This window comes from Anthonomus grandis, chromosome 1 (genome assembly GCF_022605725.1).
Source record: "Anthonomus grandis grandis chromosome 1, icAntGran1.3, whole genome shotgun sequence".
Classification (NCBI taxonomy): Eukaryota; Metazoa; Arthropoda; class Insecta; order Coleoptera; family Curculionidae; genus Anthonomus; species Anthonomus grandis.
The window spans coordinates 52,874,361-52,885,084 of record NC_065546.1 but is presented as its reverse complement, the minus strand read 5'-3'; the positions used below and the strand labels follow the sequence as shown (position 1 = coordinate 52,885,084).

At 32.5% G+C, this 10,724-nt stretch overlaps 1 protein-coding gene across 8 annotated transcripts in view; it reads right to left on the bottom strand.

The window, feature by feature from the left end:
- LOC126733620 (disks large 1 tumor suppressor protein) overlaps nt 1–10,724 on the bottom strand; it is an 825,690-nt gene that overhangs the window by 270,231 nt on the left and 544,735 nt on the right. The gene's annotated exons all lie outside the window — the stretch shown is intronic.

Here is a 10,724-nt window from a genome sequence, read left to right as displayed (position 1 = left end):
GTATTTAGTTGTAATATTTTGCTCCCTTAGGTAATTTTCGACAAGGATGTTGATTCTGCTATCAGATTTGATTTTCGATACTTAACAAAAAATGTATGCCAGCAATTACATTTACCCCACCGAAATGCGCATATGGGGTAAGTATAATCACTGAGACTGGGGTAAATGTAATCACTGACTACATGTGCCCCAGCCTCCTCCTTCTTGAGTTTTTAGGCTATAACCTATCATTTTCTCTATTGTTACAGGCTAAGACTAATATCGAAGAAATAGTGTAAAAACTTACCAAAGACTTTAATTAATTGTAAAGACAGTGTGGAAATCTTTAAAATAGGATCGATTTAAGACTAGTTTATACAGTTCCTAGTGAGTTCCTTCAAAATGGTGGGAGTGTATAAAAAAAGAAACAAGACCCTCCTTACAGTGCTGAACTTTTAAAAGATGCGATCAGAAACATCCAAGAAAATCGTATCAGTATTCGTGGTGCTGCTCAGAGGTATCAAATCCCATTTTCCACTCTTCAAAAACACCTACGAGGAACCCGAGGATCAAAAAGCACGTCCAAAGGAAGACCCACCCCAATACCTGCAGCTGATAAAAAAAAAATTAGTGAATGCCATTAAAAATCATGGAGATGTCGGGTTGGGGGCTCAGCAGAAAGGAAATCTTAGAATTGGTGGGAAAGTATGTCACGAAAAATAATATAAAAACGCCATTTAAAGTTGGAGTACCTGGCGAGGATTGGTTCTTATCCTTTAAAAAAAGGCACAGGCTATCTTTAAAAAAACCACAAGGACTGGAGTATGCCAGAAAAAAAAGCCAATGATCCATTTGTGATTGAACAATATTTTGACATGTTAAAAGCAACCTTAGAAAATAACGACCTGCAAAATAAGCCTTCTCAGATTTATAACATCGACGAAACTAATTTTACGCTCGATCCAAGTAAAACTAAAATTGTGGGTCAAAAAAATGCCACAGCTTCAAGAATAACCACCGGGCCTGGAAGAGAGAGTACGACAGTTCTCATGGGTGGCAACGCAAATGGGGATAAACTGCCTCCATTAATTGTTTTTAAGGGAAAACATCTATGGAGTACCTGGCTGGCTCCCAAGGAATCTACCTTTCCAGGTACGGCTTATGCTGCGTCACCAAATGGTTGGATGGAAACCGAAATCTTTGTAAACTATTTTACAAAAACTTTTATTCGCAACGTTGTACCTGAAAGACCAATCCTGCTTTTGTATGATGGACATTCAACGCACTTGGACCCAAAACTTATCGAGGCGGCTGTCGAAAATGATATAATTGTACTTAAATTACCTCCACACTCCAGCCACCTCTTGCAATCCATGGACCTATCGGTCTTTAAGAGCCTTAAGTCACCGTGGGATTCCAAATTAGCGGAGTACCAAAGAAAACATGTGGGTGTTAAAATATCAAAGAAAGATTTTTCGGTACTTGTGAGCACAATTTGGAAACAGACAGATCCAGCTTTACTGATATCGGGCTTTCGTAGAGGAGGAATATGCCTATTTAATAGATCTGTCATCGACCGCTCTAAACATGATCCAGAAGCTCTACGAAGATATGAAGAATGTTTGAGAAATCCCCAACCTGCCACAGAATAACCTCTTAATGAACCCAGCACAAGCAGCCATGAAGAGCCATCGAGAGAGAAACCAACCACGCAGCAGCTAGCATCAGAACCGCGACCAGAACCAATAGCAGGGCCAAGTAGACCAATACCAATAGCAGCACCAAGTAGCGGTTCTGTATCATTTGAAGAATTGTTGCTGGAAACAGTGAGGCAATCGCCCCGCCCTAACGAAAAAGAAAGAAGAAAAAGGGTAGCTCCGGAAGCTGAAATTATACCAGCAAAAGAAATCATAGAAAAAAAGAAAAAGGCTGAGCAAGAAAAAGAAGATGAAAGAATAGCGAAAGATAAAGCAAAGAAAGCGAGAGAATTAGTAAAGAAAACAAAGAAGGAATCAAAAAAATAACAGCAAAACATATTAATGAGAGCTCTTCAGATGAAGACGAACCGCAAATTTTAAGTGACAGTGAATCCGACGACGTCACCTTTGAGACTTATGCAAAAAGGTTAGAGGAAGATGAAGCATTAAAACAAGACGAATTGTTTCTCAAAGGGGTAGAAAACCTTAACATTGGAAACTGGGTTTTGGTCTCATTTAAAGGAAAGAAAAGTATACTTTTCTATGCTGGTCAAATAACAACGCTTGATGAAGAATCGCAACCTACCATTAAGTTTAAAAAAAAATCAAACCGAAACTGGCCTAAACAACAGGACCATCATTTAGTGGATCAGATATAGAGCGAGTTTTGCCAGAACCCACTTTAGGGCGAAGAGGAGAACTAACTTTTCCAGTATCCTTTACCTCATATAACGTTAAATAAATTAAAAAAAAACATGTCACAGCCTGTTTTGCTCAACTTGAGCTCAATCTTTGAGTTTTATTCCCCATTCTCTGGGGCAAGTGTAATCAGCCGACATGTTTTATTTATTTTGGTTTATAAAAAAAACAAAAGCAGACAAAAAATAAATAAATATGACATTGATTTAACAGAGAAATAAGCTCTGTGCCTACTAAAAATGAACCCGATTTCTCTTTTGGTTTTTTTGTTATGAAATTTTAAAGTGCCACTATCATTGTTTTGATTACACTTATCCCTCTTCACCCTATAGCAGTGAACTATGTTACAAAATTTAACTATTGAATGTCTGTTGATTGTCTGATCACAATATGCAATTATTATGCAATAAAATTAAAATCAATTTATCTTATGAAAATAGCACGAAAAAACGACCTTTTTACTGTTTATATATTAATTATTTGTCATATAATTGAATACAAACTTCAATAAAAAGAATATAATATTAGTATATACTGAAATATGTGCTTATCGAAATTTTTAGTTTTCATTTTTAAACTGTGAACAGTGTCACTGGGGTAATCCAAGATCAATAGCTTTGGAAAAGTTTATGAAGCCCTCTTTTTCACTTTACGACTTCTCCAGATTCTCTTTACCCACGTTACATTAGTGGCCAGTCACCCAGGCAATTTGTACTTATTTATTCTGTATACAATTCTATATGTGTACAGCTTAGCTAATTCTAGAGCCATGGCTATCCTACTTAGTATTATGTGCTTCGAATCTTCCGCATGGACCTTAAATTACTTTCTACTAAATTTATGTGAACAACCCTTAAAGATATGGACAGGTCAATGGTCTTTGAGCTTTTCATTTATTCAAGCTTCAGTTCTCCTGTCAGTTTTACTAATAACATAAAACTAAAAGGTAGTAAAAGAAAACTTATGTATCCTTACAAAAGGATGATATTAGTGTATTTTAAAAGAAAACACTAGTAATATTAAATATTGTAAATATGATCACACTTTCATATACATTTAGACATATTTATCTAAACTGAAAAAAGAAACTTATATGTAAGCCTAACCTATGTCAATCAAACTTCAACTTAAACCTAACTCCAAACCCCAAACAATCGATCGGGACAATTCAACCTACGCACGATACAATCTGCAGGGTTCCTGCAATTTGAGAGTTTTTAGGGCGACCTTCAATAAAAAGCTTTAAAACCTGGCAACATTGTATTTATTTATTCGATTCTCCTAATTATAGCTTATGTCAAAAATTGGACTATCAAGTATCAATTAATAATAAATGACATGCAATAGTTGCTGCTGGTATTTAACTATAAATAGTAGTGAACTTTTCAAAATCCTGTTTAAAATAAGTTGATTTGAACAAAAATGTAATACTGCAGAAAACAATTGCCTTGAAAAATTACAAACCCAAAATTCATTGTAAACAAACCTGTATCTGTTGCCCTCAAAGTAAAAAAATTGCATTTCATTTATGATGTCCTAGTTCACATTACATTGCAAAAATAACATGGTATTTTGCACTAAGCGTTGCACTTTTAATACGAATGGAATTCGTTAATAAGCTTCACAATTTGAAATATGACATACACATCAAAAAGAACCGCAAAAGAGGTCCGAATAAAACTGATCTATGAATGAAAAAATGCAAAATGTAATTTAAAATATCTGAAAAAATGGTTTGTAAAAGTGTACGCAAAAACTCTGCGACCTAAATGCGACCTAAAAATTAAGTCGCGTAACGCCATTTGATGTCATCTTGCTACCTAGGATAATTTGCATCAGATATTCAAGCGGTAGCTACTGGAATTTAAGAAAACTTAAATTTAATCGAAATTGGCTTATTTAAATTTAAGGGTATACTAATAGCAACTACTGCTTTTCTTAAGCAATTAAATCCTTGGGATATACAGGTAACAATTCCCAACGTCTTTTTCTCTAATTAAGTGAAGTCATGGGTACTAAGCTAAATGAAATATATACAAATTGGTATCAATATTTGACTTTTTGTCAATGTAAAACATGGCACCTTTTAATTAATGTATTATTCTAAAAAAATCAAATTCTCAATTGATTACAATTATTTGGTTGTATAATTAATTTAAGTGAGTTATACTATGTTCAAATTATCTATCAGGGTTGCCAAAGGTTGAACCTTTTAACTGCTTAAAAGAAATTTATCTCTTTAATCCCAGACAAATACTATTTTATTTTGTCAGTTATATCAGTTATGTTAACGGTTTGGTTTATTTTAGATAATTTACATGTAGAAACTTATTATTAAAATATTTCCAATAAAATAATAGCAAAAATCTGAACACAATGAAAAAAAAACATAGTAATTTTCTTCTTCTAATATTGCTTACTTCAGGTTGTTCTCATAATGACAATCTCTAAAAGAAAATAACGCTGAGAACGTCAAACTGCAATAAAGCTCAATAACTACCAACGTTTTGCATATTAATATCATACCAGACTGTAGAGAGATAGTAGTAATACAAAACAGCGAGCCGTTTTATTATCCGAAACTTCGTGTTTAGTGCTAAGCTACTTTTGAATTGCGACATTAGGAATTATCAAATCTAAAAAATGATAATGATTTAACATATATGGAAGAAAGTAATTAAAAGATAAGAGTCTTTTTGAATATAGAAGCATGGAATTTAATAAAGCTTCATCTCTAAATGAAACAGACCTATTCCAGATTTAGTCCATAAAGTATGGTGCAAACTGATGAAGGTAATAAAAGAACTTTTTAAATTAGTTACTTTACACACTGTCTAGATAATAGCTTTTCACGCACTAGTGCAAAAAAATGACAATGTAAATCTGATATTTATTAGATTTAATTTAAAATTGCCAGGGATATAAAATTTAGTTTATATTTCTATTATGCACCCTATGAACTTAATCTCGATTAGGTGATTAATCCCGCTTAGTTCGAACATTTGCGATGCACAGAGCAAAAATTGTGGTTTAATCTTTCGATTATATGATCTAATAAAAAACAGGGTTTGATCGAACGATAAGATGAATTTGTTTTTGAGTTTAAGGTATTGTTTCTATTTGTAATAAACTTATTTAATTCAGTCCCCTAGCAGCCAAATCATGATGCTTTTAGAGAAAACTTGGAAGTTAAACGATTTTTGACAAAAAGACGATTCAATAAAAATCATGGATAAATGTTACATAAAATATTAAATAAAGGTCTTATTGGTTATTTAAATATTTCGGAAAAAATGTACTTATTTGTGTATAATTTGTTTATAAAAACAGCGCTCTTTCGTCGTTGACACATATAGTAAAAAATGTATACGTATGCTTTTACTTTGACAAGTCTTATGTTTTTTTGTTATTCTTCAAGAAAAAGCAATAAACAAACCAGTAAAATTTGACAGTTATTTGAGAAAAGTGCCCGAAACATCAGGAGGTTTCACAAGAAACTATCCAAAGAATTTGCTGAGAATAGGTTCCGTCAAAACAAGACACAAATTAGTAAAAAACAAACATTTATTTTTTTGGGCATTTTTAATGGATAAGTCAACTGAATTTGCAAAAAAATCTGATCGATCTCTTACAGTATTCGAGATCCCATTGGTAAAATATGAATTTGTTGTTAGGGGAGACCGGGGACAATTGAAACAGGGGACGGTTGAAACAGTCGCCATTTTTTTTAGACGCGAAGGTAAAAACTAGTGTACGCAGCCTCACAACGTTTGACTAATTCCACATTTCTGCTCGGCAATGTGAAACTAGCAGTTGAGCAAAGTGGGTGTGTTTGCGCTCGGCTCTTTTGTTTGGAAATTTGTTGGAAAAAAGCTGTTTTGTTTCTCTTTGGAACTTTTTTGTTTTTAATCAATTTTTTATGTTTTTGCTTAGGTTTAGCAGCCTAAACTTGTTACTTTTAATTAAAAAGTTTAGAGAAAAATAATATAGTGCCAAAAAAAACCTGAAGGGGACAATTGAAACAAGAAGTAAATAATTTTACGGGGACGGTTACAACATAATTTATAGAAGGCTTTTGGTATTATTTTTGCTTAAACTGATTAACTGATTGTAACAAATTCTCTGAGGGCTATTATTTTGTTATAGAATGCCACGTGAAAGGGTCAGGAAAACAAAAGAGGTACCAAATCCAACTTGGTTTACGAAAATGCGTATAGAGAGGTTATTGAAAATGGAGCATTCGTAAGGTCTGCGGCAGATTTGTTTGAACTGAATCATGTTACATTAGGCAAATTTATTAAGAAAAAGAAAGAATCTATTGAACAAGGGTTCACTGAAACTATAACAATGGTATATAGGTGCGTACGACGAGTATTTAACGTTGAGCAGGAAAAATCCATTGTTAAATACATAATAAAGGCATCTTAAATATTTTACGGTCTATCGCCAAAAGAAATACGTAAACGGGCCTATCAAATAGCCGTAAAATATTCATTGAATATGCCAAATACATGGACTAAGAACTCACTGGCAGAAGAAGATTGATTTTCCAGGTTTATGAAACGTAATCCTGAACTATCAATCCGTTGTCCCCAGGCTACAAGCCTTTCAAGAGCGACCAGTTTTAACCCAACAAATGTACAACTTTTCTTTGGCAATCTTGCCATGGTAATAGACAGATATAAATTCCAAGGACATTTATAATATAGACGAAACCGGTGTTACGATGGTACAAAAACCTGCTAAAATCGTAGCAGAAAAGGGACGCAAACAGGTAGGGGCACTTCATCAGGAGAACACATCAGGAGAACGTGGCACTTTGGTTACAGTGGCAATAGCGATAAATGCAATTGGAAATAGCATCCCACCAATCTTTATCTTTCCAAGATTAAGATATCATCAGGGTCATTTCGTTCGTGACGGTCCACCTGGGTGCATTGGAGCAGGAAATGCTAGTAGATGGATGCAAGAAGATGAATTCTTGCTACACTTAAGACACTTTCAAAAACATACCAACAGTTCAACTGAAAATAAAGTTTTGCTTTTAATAGATAACCATTAATCTCATGTAAGCATAACATGCTTGGACTTGCAAAGAAAACGGCATTGTTATCCTCTCATTTCCCCCACACTGTTCACATAAACTACAATCTTTGGATCGATCGATTTATGGTCCATTTAAAAAAGCTGTAAATTCAACTCGCGATTCTTGGATGAGAAACAACCCAGGCAAAACGATGACAATTTATGACATCCCAGCATCGTTAAACAGAGTCTCTCTATGGTTTTAACACAATCTAATATTGTTGCTGAATTCCAGTGCACTGGTATATGGCCGTTTAATCGAGATATTTTTTCGGCTTTAGATTTTGCTCCATCATATGTAACTGACAAACCTGCTCCCAAAAATTTGCAGCTAAATATCCCCCAAGAAGTCCAGGCAGTAGGTTCAAAAGAGAATAAAGGTTTATGCAGCACTGATACTTTTCCAAAATTAGTAAATTCTAACTCTCCAAGAGCGTCAACGAGCGGAACTGTTTCGTTAGAGCCACCAAGCACCCCGTATCCAGTTGCATCTACAAGTGTCCAGTCAGCCTCTAACCTCTCTTTGGATGTGTTTTTTTGGAAAAAACAAATTGGTGATCCAAAAAATACATCAAAAACACCAGTGTCCAAAAAAACTCATCAACAGAATATTCAGGACGATAGCAGCAGTGACAATGAAGACTGTTTTTGTCTAGTATGTTTGGAATCGTATAGAAATAGCCGTTCAGGGGAAAAATGGGTGCAATGCATTGATTGCCACCAATGGTCACATGTAGAATGCACTCGTCAAGAAGATTTGTATATCTGTCATAACTGCATGTCAGAATAAATATTCTACTTTACACATTTATCTTCATTTTAGCATTAGGATAATTATTATGTTGTTTAAAACTTTTGAATAAAAAATTTGGTTTTATTTAAGTGTAAAAATTATATGTATCAATGTTTTTTTTCTTCGTATTTCAAAATTGAATGTTATTTAAGGATTAAAATAAATATTTTGTTTATTCTTAATGGTGTTTCAACTGTTCCTGGTATGTGTTTAAACTGTCCCCGTCTGCGGGATAATTGAAACAATATACAAAGCTATATGTTTCCTTTAATATCTTACAGGCATTATATAATAAGTAAAATAACCTGATTTAAAATATACAAGGAATTAATAAATGTCCTTGTAAAAAAATTTTTAGCTGTAAATATGATTTTCTCTAAGAGCAAAAAATAAATATTTGGAAATTGTTTCAATTGTCCCCGGTCTCCCCTACATTGTTTTATATTTCCTACTAAGTTGGCATCTATTACCTTCTTCACAGGCTTTGACATGATCAATATCTATTCATTTATCCTAATATTTCAAAGAAATTGTCAACACGGAGATGGCTTATACTTCCTAAATATAGATGCTTTATTTTTCATTGACTTCATCATCGCTTTATTCTTTTTCTAATTTTGTTTTTCTGTCTCTGCACCGAATATCCCAGCTGAGTAACCCTTATGGTATACCGAAGAATACTTGTGGTGTTCTTCTATGGGTAAAAATGCAGGAAAGTTAATTCGAGTTAACCAGGTATTACGAGTTGTAGCCAGTAAATCTGATTTAATTACATTTCCAAGACTTACCCTATACTTTGCGAATTCGAGAGTGCAATCCTTTAATTTTATCACTAGTTTTTATTTCTACTAAATGTAAAATTATATTTTATGTGGATTACGGATAGTAATGATGATATATTTACGTATTTTTTATTCAACATATATTTAAAAATTTGTTGGTAAATAAAAAGGTGATTTATGTTTGTGTTCCATGAATATGAAAAATGACATGACATTAAATGTGAACAAACGGGTTTTTATTAAAAAATTCCAATTATACTAATTTATGTATTTTGGCTATTAGCAATATGTAACAGTCAAATATACATAATTATAAACTATAAACTTAAATAATGTCAATATTTTTGTGATGAATCTATAATTATTATAGTTACATGTTTTATAGGGTATTATGTCACAATTAGTAATAATTGAGCGTCTAAGATAGTATTTTCTAAACTGATATTTATTTCCATAATGGTGTAATACCCAACAAAATAGGTATTTCATTGTTATGTCTAACCAAAAAAAAACATCAATTCACAACATAGTTTCTTAAAAACGATAAGTTTTAGGAAAAAAAAATATAAAAGGCATAAAAATTTATATGCAGTAGAAAAATCTAATATCATAACTCGGTTTATTTGTTTATTTATGTCTATTTTATGTTGCATTTTATTATGCACATACTAAAAAGAGGACAATTTTGATGGGAGACAAAAACTAAGGGCATTTCACGTATGATATACTCGCACATTAAATGAAAGTATAGAAAAAGTGCATAATCAATAAGGCAATTAAGAAATTTAAAAAAAAGTATATTTTGTCCTCAATTGACCGCTATGTAACACTAATAATAATACACACATAATAATCTTTTTATAAATCCAAACAGTTAGCAAGGCTTTTTATCCTCTTGTAGATTTTAAAATCGTCATCAATTAAGGAATTAAGTAACCTCTACAGTTGCTAATGAAAAAAGGCTTTTATAGTTTTTTCATTCGCGAAAAACATAAGACATAAGAAGCTATTAATTCACAATAAGGCAATGTAATATTATGTATAAAGGTCAATAAATAAAAAATTATAAAGCTGCTAAGAAAATTAACCAACCCTTGTTAAATTTGGGTTCAAACTTTGCGACAGACAGATAAATAAATATTTTTTTTTTATAAAAGACACAAATTTTGGGTACGAAGCTTCTTACAAACCAAACGATTAAATATAAAAACTCATATATGTTATGAGGGTGGGTACATACGATTGCAATTAAAAAATATTTGATTAGAATCTTAAGTGGGATTGCCTCTCAAATTATGTATGTGGCAAAATTAGAAAATTGTTATACAAATTTTATATTTTAAGATAAAGTTTAACTAAAGATTATATTATCAGAGTATATATAGATAACTGGTTGAATTTATTTTAACATATGGCTTAAGTTTCTGGGGCGCTGCGACTAGAACCTTTAGATATTACTCAATTTTTTTTTAAATATTGCGAAATTTAAACACAAACGTTTCTCAATTAATAATTCATTTCGAGAAGCAAACGTCCTTATTTTACACAAATTAAACACGTTGTTAAGGGCAAATAAGTTGCATAAGACCACTGCAAATCAATATACAACCCGATTTGTTTCGAATCAATTGTCGATAACTTAAACAATGAATCTTGCTACAAAAGGAGGTAAATTAAATAATAATAGAA